Raw genomic sequence first — 26,033 nt, forward strand, 5'->3', positions numbered from 1 at the left:
CCAGCATTAACCCATTTCTAATTTAAGCATTAAACTATAAAATAAACTATAACTCTCTTTGTGTTGCCTCTTATAAATTTGTCATTATAGGATTATTTATTTGTCTTCACTTCTAAGTACTTTTAAGATTTTTTTGCCATGGAAAGTGATAATTTATGTATTAGGAGACTGTGTAACCTTTATTTTCTTTGTTCAGTCTATATCCCCCAAATTTGTTAATTATGTTTCCAGAAACTTCTATTTTTACTTGTGTCTATGTGCTTAAATTATAAGTTTTGAAATTAGTATGTAAAATTTCCTTCTATGATACTGGGACCCGGTACTTCTGTCAATTTCTGCTTCACATATTTTGAGGATCCTTTATTTAGTGCATTCAACTTTGGAGTTGCTATGTAGGGGTTCTGACAAGTTGATTTTTTTATTACGGTGACACCCTCTGTCCCTCTGAAGGCTTTTATTTTGAAGCCTGTTGCATGATATATTTACCCAGTTTTTAACTATTATTTGCATATTATGTCTCTTTTCATTTTTTCTTATTCAGCCTTTCAGAGTCCTCCCTTTTTAGATATGGTTCATAAACAATTTAGCTTCTTCTTTCTAATCTCAATATGATGATTTATAGTTGATGTGTTTTAGCCTACTGGCATCACTCATACACACACACACACACACACACACACGAGAGAGAGAGAGAGACAGAGAGAGAGAGACAGAGAGAGAGAGGCAGACATCTTTATACTGTGTTATGTTGCTTTTCCCTGCCCAATTTTCTCTTATTGCTTTTTCCCTTATTCCTACTTTCCACATTTATTATTTTTGTTTTCTTATTCCATTTAATTCTCCATCCTGGCTCTGAAGAGATAGAGTACTTATTATTAAGTGGGCACCTTTGGGAGCATATCATGTGCAGTTAAGAAGTCTAAATTCAATCAGTCTTTTATTATCTCTTAAAATACAAGAGTCTTAGAAAACTTTAACTCTGATTATTCCCTTCCTGACTTCAGCTTCATTTTTAATTGTTCAATTTGTTCCCTTGATTTTAAAATGCACTAATTTAGATATCAATATTTCAGTAGACAGCTTTTAAAGCTTTTTATCTATACATTCTTCAGCTTCTTTGCTCAAGAATCATTTTTACTTCTTCATTTTGTTTTTAGTAAGTTAAGTCCTTTAGATATTCCTTTAGTGAAAGCCTTTTGGTCTCAAGCTCTCTCATGTTTGTTCGTCTTTGGCTCAACACTTTGAAGGCATCACTGTGCAGTCTTGTCTTTCGACTGTGCTTCTGAGAATTCTGCTTCCATTTTACCTACTGGTACTTTTTTCTATTCCTGCATTTAAGCCTCCCTCTCCCCTTTCAGAGCTCCAGTCTGGCAAAAAGCAACCTGACTTACAACCTGCTGTCTGAGAACAGTGTGCACGTCACCATCAAATAATACTTCCAACAGTCCTGAGACTCTGCAGCAAAACACACTCTCGTTTCTAAACTTAATTTCCAGTCAGTAAGTACTGAAAACACTAAATAAGCTGTTTTTACCCTGGTTTTTAACCAATAAAATACAAACATACATTTTTAATCGAAGAACTGCTTTAAACCTTGAAATATGTTTATGATAGGGGTTACCATGTTGATACCTCTCAGGGAAGACAAAGGAGAAATAACAAAATGCTGGTGTCTGGAAAATTCTATTATTTAAGGGCTAAGGGAGTTTGAGGTATAATTATTGATTAGCAAGTATTTATCGAGTACTTGTAAAATGTTCAGTTTTCTGAGTGCCAACTGATGATTGCTCTCATCCATCCCATCAGATTGTTCAAAAGTTCTAGACCACTGCCTGACTCTTAATTTCACGTTGCCTAAAAACCCATATATATAAATAAATCACTTCAAAACCATTAGCAAACTTTCTATAAGAAAGTGACGGTTATACAATCAGACCTAAATATAACATATTTATTTAAAATAATTTAATATCTTAAAGTTTAGAAACATTTCTACTTAATAGCAAGCTTATTTAAGATGACTTTAAAAAGTGAACATGGCTGTATTCCGAATGGAGTAAAACTAGTGGATCGTATTAATGCCTGAGTGGAGATACTTTGTTGAAACAGTCAATGAGTGTTATGACAAACATGTACAGTCACAGCTTAGTTCACTTTGTAAATGAAACCATAAAGGATATAACTTATGTATGAGAAGTGAGTGTTCCAGGAAGTATATTATAAAATGGAACCTGACAATAATAATTCTGTTATTTCACTCTAACTGTTACTGTAACTTCCTAAGCAATGACTATTGCTAACCAACTTTTAAATTTCAATGTACTTTAATAGGCAGTTGAATGTTCACTTTTATGAAAATACTCTAACGTGGAATAGACTTTGTACCTAGATGTACGTATCCCTTCCTTTCCTAAATATATACCTATATATATTAAAATTTCTTTTGAGAGAAGGATTTATTTTCCAATATCAACTGAAGTTGATAACCTACATGAAGAAAAATGCTCTCTCCTCCTGGGTTTACAGCATGATGAATTCCACAAAGAGAGCACAGTCATGAGACTGAGCCCAGTGGGGACTCAGAACACAACTGCCCCCAGACACCCCCTTGTGTCCCATGTATTCATCCCCCCTTTGCAGGGTAAGGAGGTGCTTCTGTGAACACCTGGGCTGCGTTGTGATAACTCTAATCCTACTAGATGTATGACACTACAGAGAGAACATTTCACAGGAATTTAAATTTGGGTGAGGTCCTGCTCCTCTTCTTCCCATTTTACATCTGTTTGCATTGTACCTATACCAAAGTCCCTAAAATTGACCACTCCTCTGCAGCCCCTAGCCACCTCCCACCCTAATGGCACACTTTGGCAGGAAGCGGCCATTCTGTCTGATACACACACCTGCTTGTGCATGCTCCATTTGCGCTGAAGTTTTCTGTGTGGGGAGAATGGTAGATATGAAAATATAGGCCAGCAAAAGCCAGGGAGTGCCACATGAATTATCCTGCCTGGGACCTGCTCCAGGTTTGGTTGCTTCTGGCTGTCTCTTCAAGTTGCATAGGCCAGCTAGGACATTTCCAGGCCAAGAGAGAAGCCCTGTAGAGTGAGGCTGCACACTGAGTTGTTTAACCATGTGTGGAGGGGGTGTTTCACCCTCTTGGCATAAACACCCACCACTGGGGCAGGCACATTTGCATGGCTTGTTTTCCCTGCTCCAGGAGTGCCTGAGCACTGATGGCATGCCAGCTCTTCATGGGAATCTATTACCAGTGATGTGGCGCGGAAGGCTGCCTTCCGCTGAACTGTACAATTTAATGCTATGCTGTCTGCAGGTGTATCAAGAAGCATCATTAATACACTCCAGAGGACATGGATTGAATTTGTCTTGTGAATGGCTAGTGTTTGTGTTAAGCACTCCTCAGCATCATTATACCAATGAACTTGACTTTGTGGTAACTGATTATGCAGAATGTTAGAGAACAACAAAATGCATCATCGACTTGGCGTTTCTGGACAGTTTAATTCTGGAATAGCTGCAATGACCATATTGTTGCTATTTTTGCAGTTTATTTTAAGCTACTTAAGAAGAGAGTTTCAAATGAATCAAGCACATTTTAAGGATCATTTTGCTTTACACGTAGTACTTTAGATTGATTAACAAAGTTTGAAAGCAGTCATTTGATCTGTCCTGTGCAGTTCAAAATTGTAGTCAGGTTAATGATAACATCTATCCATTTATTGAGTACTTACAAGGAACAGACACCTTAAAACTGGCTTTACTATGTTACCTAACTTAGTTCTTAGGAAAGATTTGAGACAAGGAATTTGAGACCCAGAAAGGTTAAATAACTTCACCAAGGTCAACTAGCCAGTGAATGGCAGAATTGTGATTTAAAGCTAAGGTAAGCTATGTTCTAAAACTCAGGCTTATGCCCTAGGCAATACTCCCAGACCCTGCAGAAATATAACGGCTAACAATAAAGAATCTACAACCTTCACTCCCTTCAGGAAATTTTAACTGAGGATAGGAGGCACTTTTTTGAACCAAAAGTAACAGATTAAATTATCACTTTTAAACTCTATTGATCAAGCTAAGGTAATATGTGTACAGCAAAATGGTGCATGTTTCATTTCAAAATATCTACTTTTGTAGCTTAGAAGAAACAACAAAAATAGTAAGAATATGATCATTGCAGCCATTTAAGTACAGTATTGCACATCCATACTCTTTTTCTTCTCTTTCATTCATACTGAAATAATGCGATCTGACTTGAAAGGCTATTAATATTTATAATTTGCTACCATCTTACATCCTCAGAGAGCACTATCATTTGCAACTCACTTCACATTCATAAACATGATAACTTAGGTTAAAAGGGGCATGTGTTATTTTACCCAGGGTGCCTCTCAGGCTGATTGAAAGTCTTGAATTAGATGAAAGACTGTGCTAGGACCTTCTGACCGTAGCAATGTTCAGTCTTTTTTACTGAGTTGTCTCTGTTCTCTGCCAGTGTGTTATCCATATGCAGACTATCCCACAATTGAAGTCTTGAAATGACTTGAATTGCCCACAGTGAGTCCTCAAGGAGACCGGGAAATGGAACAGCTCTTACTTTTGCCCTGGTCACCGCCTCATGGCTTCTGCTTCCTCAAGACCAGTACTGCCTCAAGGCTTATGACTTTGTCTTCCTCTCCCTGAATCCCTTAACTCAGGACTGTGCTAACAGCCGTGGTTCTTGTTAGGTGGGAGATGTCGTAGTAAGTGTTTTGAAAGTCATTTAAGGCTCACAGGAATCACAAGGGTATGTGAGCATGGGGAGCTGGGGATGGCTCAAGTACTTTGGTCCCTGCCACAGCCCTGGGAGACCTGGATGGGGTTCATGACTCCTGGCTTCAGCCTGGCCCAGCCCTGGCTGTGTATGTATGGACAAGGGAGTGCATTTTGTACCTAACTAACCGTGGCCGACCTACCTGGACTTTACATGGCACAAAACGGGCATTAACTTGAGAAGTTTTTTGTTTCTGCTTGTGGTTTGTAACTTGTCAGACCAGATTTGAAAGTTTTCATAGCACAGTGGAGCTCACTGGCCACACGGACACATCTGAGTGTCCACTCATGTCCATATCTTAAAGGTCTCCCCATGCCAGCTAAGTTGTAGTTCGGGAACACAGGGTGATTTTCCAACCACTGATGAGTACTTGCTAAAGCTCACATGCACAGCCTCAACAGCAGTGTGGGCAGCTCAGCAGTCTCGTTTCTTTTTAAGTATAAAATTCTGAGCCCTTTATCATCCAGTTCTGAAAATGAGGTCACTGAGACAAGTTAGATGGATGGATTCTTTAAGGACTATATAATGCAGTCCCATTTTGTGATGAAATAATTTTGCTAAACACAGACCTGTTCATGGGTGAGGACGCTCTGCCTCTGAGACATTGTGCACAATCCCAGAGCTAATGAGAAGTGGAGCTGAAGACTCATACTCAGCCCCCTAGTTCCCGGTGCAGTTATTTATTTATTTATTTATTTATCATCGTACTCTTCTGTAATGATACGTTGCAAAGCAGTAGGATGAAAACTGTCTCCATGACTAAATAATTTACCCTTCATTATAAAGAAAATTGAATCTTGTTCATGATTATCTGATGATCTATACATTTATTATGTCTTATTCTATAGTTCTAATATAATCCTAAAATTTGGAGTGATAAAACAACAAATCTCTTGGAAGAGCACATTTTTCCTAAAAGGTAATTTAAAAAAAAAAGCAAAAAATGTCCCAGGTTTTCTCTAGTTGTTTATTGGTCACTTATTCAATTTCCTCTTCTGTCATGTGTCTTTCACAAAGCAGATGAAGCACAGGCAAGATATTTATTTATCATACCAGAAACAAAAATTCAGACAACTTCAAATTTCTATAAAAATTGGAAGGAGTTTTGGCTTTAAGTAGGCAGAGCAGTAGCTGAATATTTGCTAATATTTAAACATATAAATTATTAGTAGGAAGAAAATAAAACATTACTCTATATGATGTTAAATATTCAGTTTGATGGTTTTGACAATCTTAAATTTATTGGATTAGAAAAGGTGAAAAGCAAATTAAGGAAAAAGTAGTAGTTAAGGTCTATGTTTAAAAAACTTATCTTAAAATTAACAAATAATTATAAAGCTTAGGGTACAATGTGTTGTTTTAATAGAAGAATACATTGTTGGGATGGTCTTAGAAGGGTAATAAATATATCTACCTTCTCCAACATCTATCATTTCTTTGTGGTGAGAATCATGTAAAGTACATCATTGCTAACGGTGGTCATCTTGCTGTGCAATGGGACCCCAGGAATCAGTCCTCGTGTCTTTTTTCTTTTTTACCCATTGGGCAACCTCTCCTTTTTCTTGCCCTCCTAACCCTGCTTCCTCCACACCTGGTACGATTTCACTCCCTACATCTGTGAGTTGAATTTTTTAACTTCCATACTTTTTTTAAGTAAATGAATAGTGTACATTATACAATATTTGGGATAGATAGAAAGTTATAAAGAAGAATATATGAATATAAAGTTCCCATGAACTCACTGATGAGATATCATTGGCTAACATCTCCATCTTATTTTTCCCAGCAACATGTAAATACATGTGAAAATATATACTTATAAATGGGGGATAATATTCAATGAGTTTTCTATCATAACTTCTCATTAAAATTTTACATGATCACGATTCCATGTCAATAATCTTCACACACACTTTTAAGGTATTTATTTTTGGGGAACAGCATTGTATGACTAGACTTAAATGTATTTAACTATTTCTTTTTGGGGAAAAGATATTGATTTACATTTTTCAAAATTACATAGGATGAATGATCTGTAAGAATTTGCATGTTACCTATAATTATTTTCTTGGGATATGATTTTTCTAAGTGAAAATCTTTTTCAACAACTACAATTTATTTCTATTTTTTATTTATCTGAAAGGCTGAGACCAAGAGACAGAGAGAGAGCTCTCATCTGCTATTTCACTACACAAATGCCCACAACAGCTTATGTTGGGCCAGGTGAAGCCAGGTGCCTAGAGCTGTCTGGGTCTTCTACATGGGTAGCAAGGACCCGATCAGTTGACTTATCACTGCTGTCTCCTAGGGTGTGATTTGCAGGAAGCTGGAATTGGGAGCTGAGCCAGGATTCTACCTCAGGCACCCTGATATGGGATGTGAGCATCACCAGTGGTGTCTTAACTGCTGAGACAATTCCTGCCCCAAGAACTACATTCATTTGAAAGATTATTGATTGTCTTGCAAAACTGCCCAGCAGAAATGACCTACTATTTTTATTAATCAAAAATAGAAATAAAATGTTGTATTCTTAATTTTGTTTGTATTTATTATGTTGAAAACAACCATCTTATCTGTTCACTGAACAGTTTTGAATATTCTTTTGAGTTAATTGTTCATTATTTTTCAGTTTTTTATTGATTTTTTTTTAAAGTTTAGTTTTTTTTTTTTTTTTTTTCCAGAGAGGCACAGGCTTTAATGGCTCAGCCACCAGCGTTTGTGCTGGTGAGGAGTCTAACACATCGCAGGACAGAACGCGCGGAGGCCGAGCCGCGGGGGACACCTCGGTCACTCTTGGCCCAGGGTCGGCAGGCCCCCTGCCCCCATGGCTCCTGTGACGGGCATGGCACACAGGCACCACCTTGCCACAATCCCTGGGCTGTGGTGGGGTCGGGAGCAGCCATCGCCTTCTGTGAGGACAACGTGGAGAGCTGGTGACCCTGACCCAGCAGTGGCTTTGGACAAAGTGACGCGGCAGGAGAGGGGTGTGCAGGGTGGGGGTGTGGGGGAGGGGGGATGACTGCCCTCTTCTACCCGCTCTGAGCCAGGACGTGGCAGAGTGCGGAGGGCGCCAGCCATGTGGTGGCCACACTTGGCCTCCACGCTGTCCTGGGGACCACCCCTGCCCTCACAGGCACCAGCTGACCGCAGGCAGAGGCCTGGGGCGGACGGGGCGGCCTGCGCTCAGCTCGGCTTCTCCTTCCCAGATTCCCGGGGTTCCTCCTTCAGGTTCTCGGCCACGAGCTTCATTTGCTGCTGCTTGAGCGCCTCCAACGACTCGAATTCCAGCCTGGCCAGTTTCATCTGGATATGCCGGGGCTTATCAGGTATGGCAAACGCAAATATGAACTTCAAAGCCAGGAGGGCATGCTCCACTGCCACCACAATCAAAATGAGGTCCGTCTTTGACTCTGGGAAGAGGGCATTCACTTGCGGCGACATTCCAATCAGAGCACAGTTAGTGACCACAGAGATAACACTCATGGTCTCAAAAGCCAACTGCCATACGCCGATATTGGCCGAAGGTTCTGCGAATGGACGTTTGAAGACCCTGCACATCTTTAAGGCATCTGAATTGACTTCCGTGAAGTTATTTAACACAGCAAAGGCAGCTGCTAGTGGGTAGACGCAGGAGAAAAGGCTCACATAGCCAAACTGCAGAAACAGCTCCAAGTAATCGTTGAAGGTGCCCAAGTAAGTTCCCATTTCTTTTTCCAGGATGACTTGTTCATAGAGGGTGGTATCGACGTCTGCCTTGAGAGCCTGCACCTTCCTCCTCACCCGCACGCCGTGCTTCCTTTGCAGCCAATAAGGGAGAAGTGATTCCACAATCTGGTTAAGGATCTGAGAGGTGATCAGGAGAGTGGCCAAACTGTCGCAAAAGCTTCATATCCTTCAGGACAAAGGCAATGTAGAAGAGCGAAGCGAAGCAATTGAGAAAGTTGAACACCAAGACTTTCAGAACCAGATGATTCTGGTAGGCAGACTCCAATCTGTGACTCTCCCAGGAAGTCAAGAACTCGGCGGCGTAGCGGTAGAGGCGGTTCATGATCTCGATCACGATGGCATAGATGATGCTGGGCACGTACAGCAAGACGCTGGTCCACTCCGACTCGCTGCTGTCATGCAGAGCCAAGGCCCAGGTCTCCATGTCGAAGTAAATCATCATGACGTACAGGGAGAAATAGAGACAGATGCAGACAAATGGCAGGGAGACCAGGTAAATGCGCAACTGTCTCTTGTAGCTGGAGTAGAGGGGCTCCTCCCTGCCCGTGACAGAGTTGACACCCAGGACCCCGTGGAATCCCGGCCGGGGCTCCTCAAACTGCCTCTTCATGACCAGAGTGCCCCACCTGTAGGTCATGCTGGCGCAGCCACGCTTCCACACCTCCAGGATCACCATGACTTTTATGTCAATAGGTTGCATGCATTTTCCAATTTGTTATTTTAATTTGTTGACTTTTTTTTTTACTTACATGCAATTTTAATTGTTATGCTGTCAACAGCTATTGAAATTTCTTTGTCTTTACATTTACAAGGTTTTCTTTTTTCATGTAGATCTCAAAGAAATACTCAGTGTTTTAGTATCACTTTTCCAAGCATTCTTCCTCTTTGAACACTGAAGTCTTTACTTTTACGGAAATTATTTTAGTCTAACGTGCAATAAACACTTTAGTTTTTTAAACAAGTCATGCAATTTTTTTTTTTTTTTTTTTTGACAGGCAGAGTGGACAGTGAGAGAGAGAGAGACAGAGAGAAAGGTCTTCCTTTGCCGTTGGTTCACCCTCCAATGGCCGCCGCGGCCGGCGCGCTGCGGCCGGCGCACCGCGCTGATCCGATGGCAGGAGCCAGGAGCCAGGTGCTTTTCCTGGTCTCCCATGGGGTGCAGGGCCCAAGCACCTGGGCCATCCTCCACTGCACTCCCGGGCCACAGCAGAGGGCTGGCCTGGAAGAGGGGCAACCGGGACAGAATCCGGCGCCCCGACCGGGACTAGAACCCGGTGTGCCAGCGCCGCTAGGCGGAGGATTAGCCTAGTGAGCCGCGGCGCCGGCCAAGTCATGCAATTTTAAAAAGCAAAATTATCTTTTCACACTCATTTGAATTGTTAGCTTTAGTATGCACAAATTCCTATGCAAACAGTTTTCTAACATTCTAATCGGTTCCAATGATCCTTCTACCTATGCTTGAATTAGAAACACAATTTTAATGATGATAGCTTTGCATTTCTCTGTTTATTCAACTAGTGCAGTTTGTGTTTTTATTTCAATGGCAATCTTTAAAAAAAATTAATGAAGAAAGAAAACAGATGGTACTTCTTCTGGCTGATCCCCTAACCACCATGCTCTGCTAGGACATAGCGGTCTCATTTTTGTTTGTGTTTGGTGCCAACTGTCATTACTTTAATTTTGATCACCTATTGAGAAAAGATGTTTGGTCAAAGAGAAAGTGAATCGCATCAAAGCAGACTCTGTGGGTGAAATTTTGGAAGGTAGTTTGATTAGAAATAAGTAATAACAAAATTGAGCTTTCACAAACAGTGTCATTGAAAGTGGCTAGTTCACTAATGTGTAATTTGTTTCATTAAATTCACATTACTGGTTTCTTGGTTTCATAATTTTCCAAGTTTATATGTTATAAAAATTTAAAAATCTTACAGGCCCATTAACTTGATGAGTTTCTATCAAGAATTCTTTTCATACAGGTTTTAGCTAGTTTTGTAATGTTAGTTGGTTATCAAGGACAGTCCATAACTTTTTCCTTTTAAAGGTATCCATAAGTGACTTGTTAAAAATTCAAAAGTTGAAAGATAACATGAGTATCATAGCCTCACCACCTGATCGTATTATAAACTGACCTAACCACATTTTTATAGTCATCGCTTTACTGATAAGATAGAACATATAAGGAATACGTTATATGTCAGGTCCTCCACTAAGACTCACATCAAAGAGATCCCAGAAAGTCAGCCTCGGGCAACAGCTCCATCCCCAGCCAATTCCCCAGGTTTGCTTCTGGTTATTAGGCTCACCAGTTTCTCTTAGTTCTTGACTCCCGGGCTGTCAGAACTGAACTTCCTTCTACTGCTGATTTGCAGTGATATGCTGGTGATATGCTCAGATTTATCTCTATGTCTTGGCTCAATTTTGCACATCTCTTGACTCCAGAGAACCTGCTATTCTCAGTAAGAGATGCTCTGTCCATGTCCCCATGCCATAAATTCATCACTGGCTGGGCTTGAACCTCATCTAATCTCCCTGTCTTTGGATTGAATTCCAGAAAGAAATGTCAAAGAAGTGTGAATCCTCTTTTCACAGGTGGTTCATTCTAACAAGGGAGAAGTGTGGAGAGAGCTGCTGATGGGGATAGGGGCTGTTCGTATTTAAACTCAATATGTATAAAAGATGTAATTAATACATGACTTAAAACCCTTGGCTGCCAAATAACATAACTCAATGCAACTGCATGACAGTGGTGAGTTGACCGTGTCCTTGATTAATGTGTTGCGAAAAGTAGGGCACACAACTCACAGCAAGTACTCAACAAATGCTAGTTGCCATCTACCACCAATCCCATGTTGAATTGTGGCTTTTATTTTTATGTAAAAGAATAAAACAGTTGATATTATTTTTTTATGGATTCAATATTTATGAACTCACCTACTTGCTAAAACTTATTTATAGTCACAAAATCAATACTTGTTGTGCTTTCATGGTCATTTGAGGATGTGTGCATGAGCAGAGTAGCAAAAAATTTGGGTCACTTGACATGCAGGTTTCCAGTTGAGGTAGAACAACCTGACAGACTGCCTCCTTGTTTTAGTCCATGCTGAAAACCAGTGTCTTTTAATGGTCCATCTAGTGCCACACATTTTCACATTTTTGTGCTTTTTATTGGTGATGTCACTGTTTAAAATGACAGTGCTGAAGTATTGTTTATTGTTTGTAAGCACAAGAAGGCTGTGATATGCCTTATGGAGAAAATACATATATTAAATAAGCTTTGTTTGGACATGAGTTATAGTGCTGTTGGCCATGAGTTCAATGTTACTGAACCAAAAAGAAATACTAAATAGGGTGCCTTAAAGCAGAAACACACATAAAACAATATAATGTGCTGATGGGTTGAAAATGATGCAATCAGAGGTTTGCAGAAATCTAACAGCACATTTCCCCAGGATACAATGGCTCAGTGTTCACTAATCAGTGTTTTCCTGACTTGATTGAACATAACTCCTGTGAATAATGAGAACTGACTGTAATTAATGCCCAGTGGCAAACAGTTATATAGTGTGGACTGACAAATAAGAAAAGGAAGTTCTGATAGAAACAGCCAGATTTCATGGCAGGTGGGAGTTAGGGTGGGGCTCAAGGAGAAACATCATTTAGGTCTATTCCCAATTCACCAACTGTCATAGTTAACAGCTATTCTGCACAAAGACTTGGTACTACATCACTTGTATCTAAATTTTAGTATAATCATTTTTTAAAGACTCATACTCATAAAATGAAATATATTGCATATTCTTTTCAAACAGGCTATTCAGTTTCACCCATGTAAAACTGAACAGTATTCTTGTAGTCTAGATATTCAAGTCAAAACAGCAATTTGTCTATTAATGCTGATTACAGAGCTATTCCCAAGAAATTATATATTTAGAGTATTATTCTCTGTATTTCAACTCAAATTTATGAAGAATACTTCCATAAAATTCATAAATGCTAAGGTCTGTGATGAAATATCTACCATCCCCTTCAAGTATACTCAATGTTGACCAAGACAAGAATGATCATATTTAAATTCAACACTTCATAAGCAAAAATCAGCATTTGGAAATGAAACTCAGAGAAGAAAAAGGCAGGTTGGTCCTGAGAGCTGTCTACTAAGATTCCTAACAAATAAAAAAGAAATTGATGGAGAATGAGGAAGGAGAAGTGAGGACATTTAAAATAGGAATCAGAGCACATGGTTAACACAGTGGGTAAGGTGCCACTTGAGACACCTGCATCTCATATTGGATTTGAGTCCAGGCTCTGCTCCTGGTTCCAGCTTCCTCCTAATGTACACCCTGGGGAGCAGGAGATGATTCCTCAATTAGCTGGGTGCCTGCTACTCTGGGCTCCTGGCTTTTAGTTGGCCCATCCCTGGCTATTGTGGGCATTTGGAGAGTAGAGCAACAGATGGAAGATCGATCTCTGTCTCTGACTCTTTTCCTTTCAAATAAATAAAAACATTTAAAAAATACAATGACATAGGAATCAGAAGAGGTTCTGTTGTTGGAATTTGTTCTTGGCTGGATGACAGCTAGGAATTGAATTATTCAGGTCCAGTGTAATAATATTGCATCACACTTCTACATAGTTAGCTGATCAAATCAAGCAATTAGTTTTTCTATCTCCGTATCATTTTGTCATGTTTGGAACCCACCAGCTCCTCTCTTCAGTTCTTTATACAGAATATAATGCACTGTCGTGGATTCTAGTTCCCCATTGTGCTGTGGAACACTAGCACTTGCTGCTTCTGTGTGACTGGGTGTTGGTACTCATTACCCCATCTCCTTCCAGCACATTTTCCGCCACCCATCCCACACTCTAGAAATCACTAGCCTCAGTTCAGATAGACTTTTCTTCTTTAACTTCCACAAGTGAGAGGGAACACGTGGTATTTGTCTCTGACTGGCTTATGGAACTTAACATAACGACCTCCACTTCCATCCATCTTGTTGCAAATGCTGAAATTTACCTAGGATGTACAACATGATGTTTTGACCACTGAAACCACTTCCTAAATTCTTGAGAAATTTGCATTTTCCTTTAATCCCATTTCCCCATAAACCCTTTCAAGCTTCCTAGTACATACACACAGTGGATTTATTACTACAGTGGAGCTAATTAACATAACTATCTCTTCACATAGTTACTTTTTTGTGTGTGTGGTGAGAACATTCTTTTAGCAAATTTCAAAGAGCCAATACAGTATTGGTAATAGTGTCACCATGCTGTATGTTTCCTCTCAAGAGCTTATACACTCTATTAACTGGGATTTTGTCTTCTCTAACATCTCCCCATTTCTCTTCCCCAATCCTGCCTCTGTTAACCACAATTTTACTTTCTGTTTCTATGAGTTCAACATTTTTTTTTTTTGGACAGGCAGAGTGGACAGTGAGAGAGAGAGACAGAGAGAAAGGTCTTCCTTTGCCGTTGGTTCACTCTCCAATGGCCGCCGCGGCCAGCGCGCTGCGGCCGGCGCACCGCGCTGATCCGATGGCAGGAGCCAGGAGCCAGGTGCTTTTCCTGGTCTCCCATGGGGTGCAGGGCCCAAGCACTTGGGCCATCCTCCACTGCACTCCCTGGCCACAGCAGAGAGCTGGCCTGGAAGAGGGGCAACCGGGACAGAATCTGGCGCCCCGACCGGGACTAGAACCCGGTGTGCCGGTGCCGCTAGGCGGAGGATTAGCCTAGTGAGCCGCGGCGCTGGCTGAGTTCAACATTTTAAGATTCCATATGTCAGGGAATTAAGACAAAGAAGAAGCTGCACTCTAAGCGGCCCTGCAAGAGGAAATTACCAAACCTCAAAATCGCATCACCATAGCTCGAGACCCTGGGAGGGCAGCGGTTGGGTGGGGCTGACCTTTCAAGACTGTATATAAGTGGACCCTCAGACTCTGTAAGCAGAGGTTGCTCAGCTTCTCTCCCCAGTCCATAGCGCCTTGTGCCCGCAGGAGTTTGGCTGAGTAGTCTCTCCCTCTAGATGCCCTAATAAAGAGCTTTAAGGTGTGTACATGAGTCTTCTCATTCTCCTTTGTTGAACCCTTTGTTGGCTTCCTGGCCAGTTGCTAACGATTGGGAAGCCAACACCACATATATGTGAGTTCCTATAGCATTTTGCTTGCTGTGCTTTTTTTTTTTTTTTGTTCTTGTTGTTGTTTTACTTAGCATGCTATCCTCTGTGTTCATCCATGTTGTTACAAATGACAGGACTACCCTACACAAGAACAGCTGTATTTACCACAATGGCTTCATACACTGACCTGCCAGTGGACACCTAGGTTGATTCCATTTCTTGACTATTGTGAATAATGCAGCAATGAAGAACAGTGAACATGGGAGTGCAGATAGCTCCTGGTCTTACTGATCTCATTTTCTCTGGCTATGTGTCCAGAAGAAGGATGGCTGGATCATCAGGTTCTTTTTAATTTCTTAAAGAACCTACTGTTTCCTGCAAAGGCTATACCTACCTACTTTCCTATTCTTTGAGGAGGAGAGAAAAAAAATGGACTGTAGCCAAAAAACTAGAAACCAGGTAAAATTCCAGATGTGTCCAGGGTAATACATTATGGAAGTGAATATTTTCAATTGATAGAGACTGAGAACATTTCTAATGGGAAGATACAGATCCATCTGGAATTATTTTCTACAATATGAATGTTCTAATTCAATCATGCCAATCTTTTCACTGTCTCTCGACTATGTGCCTGGTAATATACTTTCCATCTAAAGTGTCTTCCAAATTAAGCCCCACATCTCCCATGGTATTGTCTAAGATCATGACAGCCTACAATGATTTTTCATCTGAACTTCTTAAAGGAAGTATATTTGCAATTGTAGAGTTCATATTTATTCAATTTACTGCTTTGATATATTATTTAATAATTAAGTGCTTATCTAATAACTTCCCTTGGTCTTTTTAAGTTTCTCAACAGGAGAGACCATATCTCATATGGTCCCATAGCATCCATAACATCAAATAAAGTGCCATTGTGTACTTGCATGTCCTACATTAATGCTGATGTAACAGAATTCAATGCTCTCAACAGGAGGATTAACTGTTTTTATTTACTAATGTCTAGTTTAGAAACTACTTCTAGACTGTTTATATTTGCCATAAAAATTTGTTCTTTTTATGGGGTTTCATTGGTAAACATCCAAATATCGGCCATATTACTTTATGGTGACATCTTACTATGTAGTTATAGAACAAGGAGAAATGCCTGTGCATCTAGGAGCTCTCAAGTACAAATTGTAGAGGTGATTGGGGCTATTCCCTGGCAGTCTCAGACTGATAAGATGTAACAGCAACCTAAGTCATTACTAAATAGGAACACCAATTATTTATAATAATTTTATAAAAGTTATTCCATATGTCTTGCTTCTGAATTTGATAATAAGTTTTTCCATACTTCTGATGGTACATGATACAATATAGTGCAGTAGTTAGATTATCATGGTCTCTGTCTATCACTTGCTGGCCTTGTGGATCTAAATTTCAGTTTCTTTTTCTATAATAAAGGTACAATAATAACTACTTGGTAAGGCTTTAAATGTTAAATAAGGTAGTAAACATAATAAGCATGCAATAAAAGGTAGCTATCACAATTATGATGCTTTGATGATATTTTTGGCAACTTTGGTAATATTGTTTAATATATATTAAGTTATATAAAGACCATTATTCTTGTAGAGTAAGTAGACTATTGTCTGTTTTTAACAAGGACATTAACTCTTAACAACACCTCCAGTTTGCCAAATGCAGTGCGATGGATTTTCAGGAACTATCTTATTTAAGAGAGGTTTTGCCTAGTAGTTAAAATAGAAGCTTTGGGACAAATATCCTGGGTTCAAAATCCTGGCTCCACTGCTTACTGTGTCCCCTTGAGAACAGTGCTCACTTGCCCTGTGACTCCCTGTCCTCTCTGTGTAAAATGCCAACAGGAATTGTACCTATCACGTAGGACTGCTGTGAGGATGAAGAGCACTGATACCCAGAAAGCACTTAGCACAGTACCGCAGTAGACATCCAGTGTGTGGAGCTACTGCTGTGGACTGAATGTGTGGGTCCCCTGCCAACTCACAAGTAGGAACTCTAACCCACAATGCAACAGATGGAGGAGTTGGGGCCTTCAGGGAGAAAATTAGGTCATGGGTGGGTGTGGGAGAGCCATAAACGTGTTGATGTACTTGTCACAGGGCCGCTGGGAGAGCACTCACTGCATTCCCACTGCATGACTCAGAAGAGGCCCCTCACCTGAACCTGGCCATGGTGGCACCTTGGTCTCAGACTCCCAGCCTTCAGAATGGCAAAAAAAAAAAAAATGTGTTGTTAAAAGCTACCAGTCTGTGATATTTTGTTATAGCAGCTCAAGTTGACAAAGACAGCTACTATGTAGCTTTTATTTTTATAAATTAGAATATTGAAACTAAATTTCCTCACTTAAGTGTGGCAAATTCTCATAATTTTGTGTTGCATTTGTATCCACTTGGAATATAAATCAGACATTCTTATACCAGAAATAGGACTTCCTCTCCCTTGGCACAGTTTTGAGTTCTTTGCCTCCTCCTGGTTCCTCAGGTGTTTGATTTTGATATCGATCTTACAGATCGGTGCCCTCGTGGCTCCCTTCCTGTGGGACAGCTGGATATGGCTTATTTGATCAGACCACACACAGACTGCACAGCTGTGCTGCCGTGACCAAAGTAACGCAGGGACTCTGTAGAAGTTGTGCCTGCTTGCTATAAACCACCAGGCAGAACTTCCTGCAGAAAATTTGAGCAATGCCTTTGACCCAATAAAGGCATAGGCCCACAGGTCCCTTGCTGTCTCTCTTGTTCTCTACCCTCTGGTTGAGCATTTGTGTTCCAGACGGCTCTCCCTTTTCTTTTGGCCCTTTGATTATTTCCTTCGGTAATACATAGCTCTGTTCTTTCTCTTGTAAAATTTTATTTATTTGTTTTAACTTTATTTGAAAAGCAGAGAGACAGATATCTTCCATCTATTAGTTCAATACCCAAATATCTTCAACAGCAGGGGTTGTCAGGGTAAATCCAGGAGCCTGCAACTCAGTCCAGGTCTCCCCCATTTATAGCAGAGACCCCACGTACTTGATGCATCATCTGCTGCCTCCTAGGATGCACATCAGTGGGTAGCTGGATCAGAAGGGGAGGAATGAACCAGGCTCTGATATGAAATATAGGAATCTCAAGCAGCAGTTTAACTGTTGTGCCCAATGCCCACTCAAGCTCTGTTATTTTGTGTGTTTTATTGCAATGCCTTTCTCTGTGTGTCACCTGAACAGACTGAGACCTAATTGTCTCCGGTCAGGGATCTCCTAGAAATGGCTATCTAGGTAGAAATAAACTGGACACATATCAGACAACAGTTTTGTCTTAGTTCATCTGGGCTGCTTTAACAAAATATCATAGGCTGGGTAATTTATAAACAAGAGAAAATTACTGCTCACTGTTCTGGATGCTAGGAAGTTCAAGATTAAGGCGCCAGCAGATTTGGTGTCTGGAGAGAACTGCTCTCAGCTTCATAGATGGTACCTTCTGATGTGTCTTCATGTGGCAGAGGGGTGGGTAAGCTCTTTCATTCCTCTTTGGTAAGAATACTAATCCATGTACAAAGGTCCTGCCCTCAAGACTGAATCAGTTCCCAAAGGCTTCCCTTCTTTATACCATCATATTGAGGCCAGTGTTGTGGGCCAGTGGGTTAAGCCAGCATCCTACATTGCAATGCCAGGATCCTCTATCAGGATGCTGATTCAAGTCCCAGCTGCTCTGCCTCTGGTCCAGCTCCCTGCTAATGCACCTGGGAGGGCAGTGGAGGGTGGCCCAAATGTTTGGTCTCTGCCATCCATGTGGAAGACCAGGATGGAGTTCCTAGATCCTGGCTTTGTTCTGGCCTAACCTTGGCTCTTGTGATCATTTGTGGAGTGCACCAGAGAAAGGAAGACCTCTCTCTGTCACTCTGCCTGTAAAAGTAAATAAATGAATATTTTTAAAGAAGTCTTCATATAAAAAATTTAATTAAAAATGCCATCATATTAGAGTTTAGGTTTCAATTTGTGAGTTTTTTGGGGCACAGAACATTTAGACTATAGCTAGACATAGGGGCATCTGCTGGTGTAAATACATTTCCCACAAAAGGGATTCCTGGTCATGCGTCAAACACTTAGGCATTAGGCTGTCCACCAGGATGAAGAAGAATCCTACGAAAGGAACACTGTAAAATCCACAACCACTTCCACTGAAGGCCTGTTACATCAGGGCTAGAAGTTACAGTCACTCTTAGGGAGAGACCTCAAGGCCAAGTTGAAGGGAAAAAGACAATATAAGGCCATAGAACTAGTAAGCCATTAGTGGACTGAGTTAGATTTGAACTCAGATCCACATGGATCTAAAGCCTGTGTTCTTTTCATTTTTGCTGTGCATTCTCCTTTTGTTTTTTTGTTGATTAAATTTTTCATACAGCTTTACCATGGGTCATTTTACTGTCTTTGTTGCAACTTCAAGTGAGACATATCTTTAAACATTTGGGGCATGAAAAATGCCTTATGAATTCCAAAATCAAACTTGCCACTCAATGGTCAAATATACCCTTTTGTGCAACCAGAGGCCACATGCAAGAAATCAGGTAAAGACTTAGAAGGGCTCATGAAAATATCTAGAGAATCATCCTTGGGACTCCAAAATAAGTACCTGGCCTGGTCAGAAGGAAACCAGGGAAGAAAGGTTGAATAGCTACTTCAAGTAAGGAAAGAATAATTAGCACAGTGGTCTCGATAGCGTGTGTAAACAAAACAGAGCAAAGTAAAGCAAAACACTAGGGACTTCTCCAGCACCTTTTGGTGCAGGGCAGGTGCATACTTGCTTGTGTAACCGACAATTAAACAGGAAGAAAGGGAAAATCAGGGAGAGAAACAGAAATGTTCAGGTTGAAATTAGTCATCTAACTACCAAGCGGCAACCACAATGAAAAAGATTTATTTTCCTTTGTAAGAGCTCCCTTAATATTGTAGTTAAGACAATGGACAACGGTTTTCCCATAACTCAGAAATCAACGTTATAGCTTGACAGATGAAAGTCAGCACCAGGAACAGCTCTCAGTAAATTGAAGACACAAAGGAAAATGGGGAGGCCCCCTGTGGGTTTCTTATATCCAGTCTATGTATTTGCTTCTTGGGAAGTCTTGTAAAAATCAATGTCTTTGTTATGAACGTTTATCACAGCACATGATTTTATAATGGTTAATAATAAGGGAACCAGAGGTGTGCTGATTATTTACCCTCCTGGAGCTAATTGTCAAACAGCCTTTATGTGCTTTGCAAGGGCTGTAAAGTGGTTTAGCAACATGTTTAATTCTGAGTTAGTGACACTGTGACTCACTGGGAGGTGGCAATGTATCAGACTGATGGAATATGTATCATGTCAAAATGTCAGAGATGTAGTGTCAAACCAAAAATAGATGCTTTTAGCAGGTAAAGTCTCACATTGACAATGATATTTAGAATTGTCTAGAGAGCCCTTACATTTACACATAATCCTCAACAACACTTTATAGGACATTTCTTTGATATATGATCAGCCTTGTGTTGGAGCCCTAAATTCTTACAGATTGGATAAGGAGCCACACCGATTTTTGAGATTGTTCGTGGTTTACATTTTCATGGCTTCTTGCTTCCTGGAATGTAAAGATGGGGTTTGGGGCATTTTTGGAAGTGTGGTGTCTAAGGCTGTTAATTTGGGGGAAATGGATGTGTATTATGCAGTATGCTCCTGCAAAGGGGTAAGGTAAGTAGCAGCCAGCCTAGAAGAAGAGAGTCAGCCGGGCTAGGCACAGCTAATGAATCCCAGGACTGGAGTGGCGTGTGCCTGAGAAAGCTGGAAACAAGTCAGTTTGGCTGAGTAATTACAGCAGGCCTAAGACTGAGCAGAAAAACAGAGGGCAGATCCAAATGGGTAGAACCTGGGTGTAGGTAGGATGTGGGCCCCTACTAGGTAGAAAGCAACACTTTGGGAACAGGGGCTGGTGGAATCCTTCCAAGCAGTGAAGGGGAGCCATGATGTCCTCGTACTCAGAACTGGAGCCGAAGGGAGGGCTGAGATGTAAAAAGAAATCAGGCACCGACTCCTTAGTCCTCCCTGCCCTGGACCCTGGCAACCACACCCATTTTCTGTGCCCATGGGTTTGACTACTCTGGGTATCTCAGGTGAGTGATAGTTAGCGGGTACAGAATTTCAGTTTTGCAGGATGAAGAATACTACAGAGATTTGTTGCCAAACAATGTGAATATATTTAACACTAATGAGTGGTATGCTTAAAAATGTTAAGATAGTAACTTTTGTATTATGTGTTTTTACCGCTATTAACAAATCAAAACAAAAAAGTAACCAGAGAAAATAAGAGGCTGCAGCTGTGAGATCACCTTGGCCCTTTCTATCTTGAGCTGGTCTTTCAGCATTTACAAAGCCAAGTGCAGAACTTGATACTTGGCTTAGGAGCATTTCTGAATACATGATGAACTGCAGCTCACTCCAGAATATCTGTCAAGGGGCTTCTCCAGGTATATCCCAGATTGATTTTGATCATCTGTAACTGTATATATATAACTGGGCTTCTGTCTCATTTTACCTTTTTCATCTTGGCACCTACATAACTCTTGGTAAACAGAATGTTCATTAGTTCATTGTTAGCTGACTGGTGTGACTATTTTAAACTCAAGATAATTGACAAGGAATTATCTGGAATTATACAATGATATTCTCCCCCTAATCATAGGTTGTATAATTGCTTATAATCTAGGCTAATTTTTTATAATCTAGATTTCTTACAATCTAGGTTAAGTGGGCACCTGCATGGACTTTGCATAATTATAACAATCTAATACGAAGAGAAAAATGGGAACAGAGGAAATATTACAGTTTAGGAAAATGTTTTACTCTCTGCATTCTTTTTCCTATTGGGGAACAGCAATAAAAAGAAGTCCCAGATTAATTTGAGGTTGGGATGCCATGACCTCTGTTCTTCTTGCTAACATCCACTCCAAGAGGGCCCCTTATTTGTGGTCCAGCATGGCTTTTCACGCCTTTCCAGCTAGTGTCCTATCAAAATCCATGTTATCTCCTGTCTAGCCATATCTCTGTGCAGCTAAGGGTCAACCCTTCCATTAAGGTTTGGAAACTTGCTGTCACACTGCATCAGTTGCTCCCTGTTAATTGCAGTTGTGGGCTGGCCATCTCTGCAAGATGCCTTTAATGAAATGCATCTATTCATCTGCCTGGGATTTCCAAGGGGTTGTTTTTCCTGAAAGATAGTAGTTGGCTAAATAGGTATGAATGTCCCTTCCTACAGACTAATCGTAGTAGTGTCAATCTTGTTTTCAGATAGGTAATGAGACAGACTAGCAGGGGTACAGAGACACACTAGGCTATCAGAGAAATGCTGTTGATGTAGGAATTATTTCCATTTATGTCCTATAAACTATGAACACAAGTCATGGTGGAAAGTGGAAGTATGAGACATACATTATCTAAACTGGGGAAGAATGCTTCCCCAGAATGCTTCCATGTTTCCTCTCATTTTCCTACTCACTATATGAGCCTATCCAATCTATATTAGCCTAACTAATGGTGGTGTATGGAAGGATCAGAACTGTGAGCAAATTAGAAATTATCCATAAAAAATTACTTGCTTTCCATCTCCCCCCTCCGCCAAGTGATTCCCATTTTCCTACTCATGTCCTCTACATCTACACTGGGAGCTTTTTGGAGTCAAAACCAGTTTCTTGTTTGTGTTTATTCTCATACTTCCTTGCACAAAATTCAAATTTGAAATTGAAATAATACAATAATGAGTGAAACAAGGTCTGTGTGTGCATGTGTGTGCGCACGCTACTGCTTCTGTGTCTATTTGAGAGAAGGGGCACATATAAGGCAGGATTTGTGGAAGGGAGGGGCTTGTATCAATGCCCTCTTGAACAGGTTCTGAGTATTGTTCAAGTAGGTTTCTTAGTCCTGCCAGCACATTAGAATTGGTTGAAAAAAGTTGAGTAACACTGATGTTGGGGCTCTATTCCACGGCACTTAAGTCAGAAGATCTGAAGGTGGAGCCTAGGAGTGAAAATGACACATAATAACATTTCAGTGGAAGTCCTTTTTTGCTTTTTCTTTCAGGATTCATAGATAAGAGTTTCTCCATGGTTTTAAGCTTATCTTGAGCCACATTTTTCCCCCAAAGTTAGTTCAGAATGTTAAAGCAGTTAAAGCATTATCATTTTAATGCATTTGCTTATTTTGGAAAATTTTCCATTTATTTGACTTTTTTTTTTTAACCCTATGCTTATTTTGGGTACATAGTTTCATTTTAGAAATCCAAACATTTGCCTTAAGCTACATGTGAATTTGAAGAGCAACAAGTGAATTTTAAGTAGATGAAAAAAAAAAAAAATCCAAGAGAAGGAGTCGGCATCTGAAACCAAAGCTAAGAAGTCTTTATTTATACAAGGTTGGCTCTCTGGCCAATTTAGAGAGAGAAGGGATAGTTTTGTTTATGCCTAAGGAACAAAGCTGCTTTGGTGAAAAGAACAGAGGATCCTTCCTAACAAAGCTTCTGTTTAGTAATTCAGGAGGCAGACACTACGGTAAGGTGTTTGAATTGGTTTGTAAAGAAACATATTAGAAATGAAAGCATCTTTGGGCCTCTAGTCCTGTTGCTTTGGCATCTCTGAAACTCTTTTGGAAGAAAAAAAAGCTTGAGGATTCTTGCAGGTGAATGACTAAGCCGACGTGTGCTCTGGAGTTGCTGAAACTGTGAAAGGCGACACAAATGTTGGGTTACAGCCATCCTGCTATAAGTGCAGCGAGACTTGTCTCCCAAGAATGCAACAAGATGTTTAAACTCTGATGTCCTAATATTAATGGTTGATGGATTAAGAGAGATTTAGCTGTGGCAGCTAGGAGGTGGTAGGTTAAGGCATTGGAGGTGTGTCCTCTGAAAGTAGTTCTCAAGAGAGTTGATTATTGTTTTGAGTTCAAGTTTTCCCTCTTCTTGGCTCACAATATAATTGTGTTTCCCATACCTGCCATGGCCAGTCTCCACAGATGCCAGACTGTGGGGCCACCCAATCCTGACCTGTAGTCTCTAAACTGTACACTGAAATAAACCTTTTAATTCCCAAAGAACCTCCTCTCAGATGAGTTAATTAAAGAAATGAACAGCAAACTAATATGAAAAACTGGTATCAGGTGTAGGATCATTATTATTAACTATACCTGGAGGTGTGGAGGAGCATTTGGGATTGGTTTGCATTGAAAGGATGGGAGAATTGGGAGGTGCAGGGTAGGGGAAACGTAGACTCTGGTTAGCTCAGTATTAGGAGCTCAGAAGACCAGAATGCTGCTAGAAATGTGGACTGTGCAGGGCATGCTGATGAGGTTTCAGATGGAAACGGGGACTTTTGGGAATTGGACTGAAGGCCACCCTTGCTAAGTTGTGTTGGGGAACCTGGCTGTATTGTGTCCCCATCTGGAGACTGTGTGGGAAGATGAAGTTAAACATGGTGGACTGGGTTGTTTGGTGGAGAAGATTTCAAGGAGCAAAGTGTTCAGGCTGCAGCGTGGGTGCGCATGACTGCTCTCAGAATGTTTTACAGTGAGAATTTGGAGCAAAAGATTTGTAGACTGGCCAGAAAAAAGAATGTAAAGAAAGAAGTGTGTTTGGGGCAGGAAACCACCATAGAGAACCTGTCTAGTAGAGAGAGAAATTCAGACAAAAGGAAGCCTGCTGTTAATGAGCAGGACAATGGGAGAAAGTCCTCGAAGGCATTCCAGAGATATTAGAGGATGCCCTTCCCAAACAGGTGAAGTGAATGTTGTTTCAAAGATCTTTCAGGGTGGAGTCCTTTCATGAAGGAGTCCCAGGGTACCCTCCTCTCCTGCCTCTGACCAGCTCTGGATTCTGGCTTGCTAGATCCAGGCATGCCTCCTGCTAGAGGCATTATTCACACGAGGATAGCTCTGCAGGCATGCAGAATGCAACAGCTATGGGGTCAGGGAAGTTTCCATCAAGATTTCAAAGTAACACTTGCAGAGCCAGGCAGAATGGTGTAGTGGAGCTATGGCCCCTGCATGGAGCAGTGTGTAGTTATGCTCTTCTGAGAGTGGAGCTGCCAAGGAATCCCCAAATAGTAGAGCTGCCAGTGCTGGGAGACGCCTGCCAAGAAAAGCTGCAAGCAGTATGGCAGGTCATCCTGGGCAGGCCACAGACATCAGCATATGGCCTCAGAGAACAGCCACACAGACAGAGTCTACTAGGGCCAAGGAAGTACCAAGGGTTCCACCTACACTATAAAGGTATTTCCAACAAATCAGGGGCCCCAACAGAGATGAGTTCCAGGGGCAGAGTCACAACAAGGATCTTATATTCAGTCAGTGCCTAGGATGCTGGATGTGGAATGATGGGGCATAATGTTTGACCTCTGCAATTGTGATTCGTTTTGAACCAATCCATCTATTTAGCTTTTTGTCCCAGTTAGGAATGGCCTCGTATGTTCTGCTTGGATCACCACTGTATCTTGGAAGTGTGTAACTTGTTTTTGATTTTACAGGTTCATAGCTAAGAGAGTGTGCCTTGAGTCTTGGATGAGACCATGGAATACTTTTAAGTTAATGTTGGGCTGAATCAAGGCTTTTGGAATTTGGGGGATGGAATTGATTGATTGTACGTTGTATGTGAGATGAACCTGAGTTTTGGGGAGTCAGGTGCAGAATGTTATGGACATAGGAGAACTTGTGTCCCCAGAACTCATGCAAAATGCTTAACCTGATGTATTAATGTTAATGGTTGATAGACTGAAAGTGAGTATTTTATCTAATTGTGGTATTAGGAGGTGGGACCAGTGGAATTCTTTAGATCACTGGGGGCATGCCCTTGGAGGGTGGTTCTCATGAGAGAGCTGATTATTCTGAGCTCACATTTGGCCTAAGTTCTGTTTTTCCTTCCTGTCTCACCTTATGATTGTCCACAAACACCAGCTGCGTGATCCTGAACTGTCTTCTCCAAACTATAAGCTGAAACAAGACTTGTCTTCTTCCAAGAATCTCCTCTCAGATATTGAAAAGTGGACTACTATACATCCTTGGTTCTTTATCAGGTCCCCAGTTTTCAGTGGATGTTGGGTGCCAATGGTGGACAGCCTGAGCCTGGTGATTGGAAACCCAAGGGTTTATCCTGGCCCAGACATTGATTGCCCACATGATCGTGAGGCAAATTACTTCTCTCCGTTTGGTGTTCAGCTGCTACGATGGTTCATTTTTGGTATCAGCTTGACTAGGTAAAGCAGTGTCTAGAGGGCCAGTAAAGCACCATTTCTGGAAGGACTGTGGGGGATTTTTCAGAGGAGACTGATATGTGGGTCAGTGGACTGAGCAG

General features: G+C 40.9%; 1 protein-coding gene and 1 pseudogene across 1 annotated transcript in view; both read right to left on the bottom strand.

The window, feature by feature from the left end:
- Nucleotides 1-26,033, bottom strand: part of CNTNAP2 (contactin associated protein 2) — a 2,389,242-nt gene that overhangs the window by 360,470 nt on the left and 2,002,739 nt on the right. The gene's annotated exons all lie outside the window — the stretch shown is intronic.
- Nucleotides 7,457-9,245, bottom strand: LOC103348627 (anoctamin-10 pseudogene; annotated as a pseudogene).

This window comes from Oryctolagus cuniculus, chromosome 3 (assembly GCF_964237555.1).
Source record: "Oryctolagus cuniculus chromosome 3, mOryCun1.1, whole genome shotgun sequence".
In the NCBI taxonomy this organism is placed as follows: Eukaryota; Metazoa; Chordata; class Mammalia; order Lagomorpha; family Leporidae; genus Oryctolagus; species Oryctolagus cuniculus.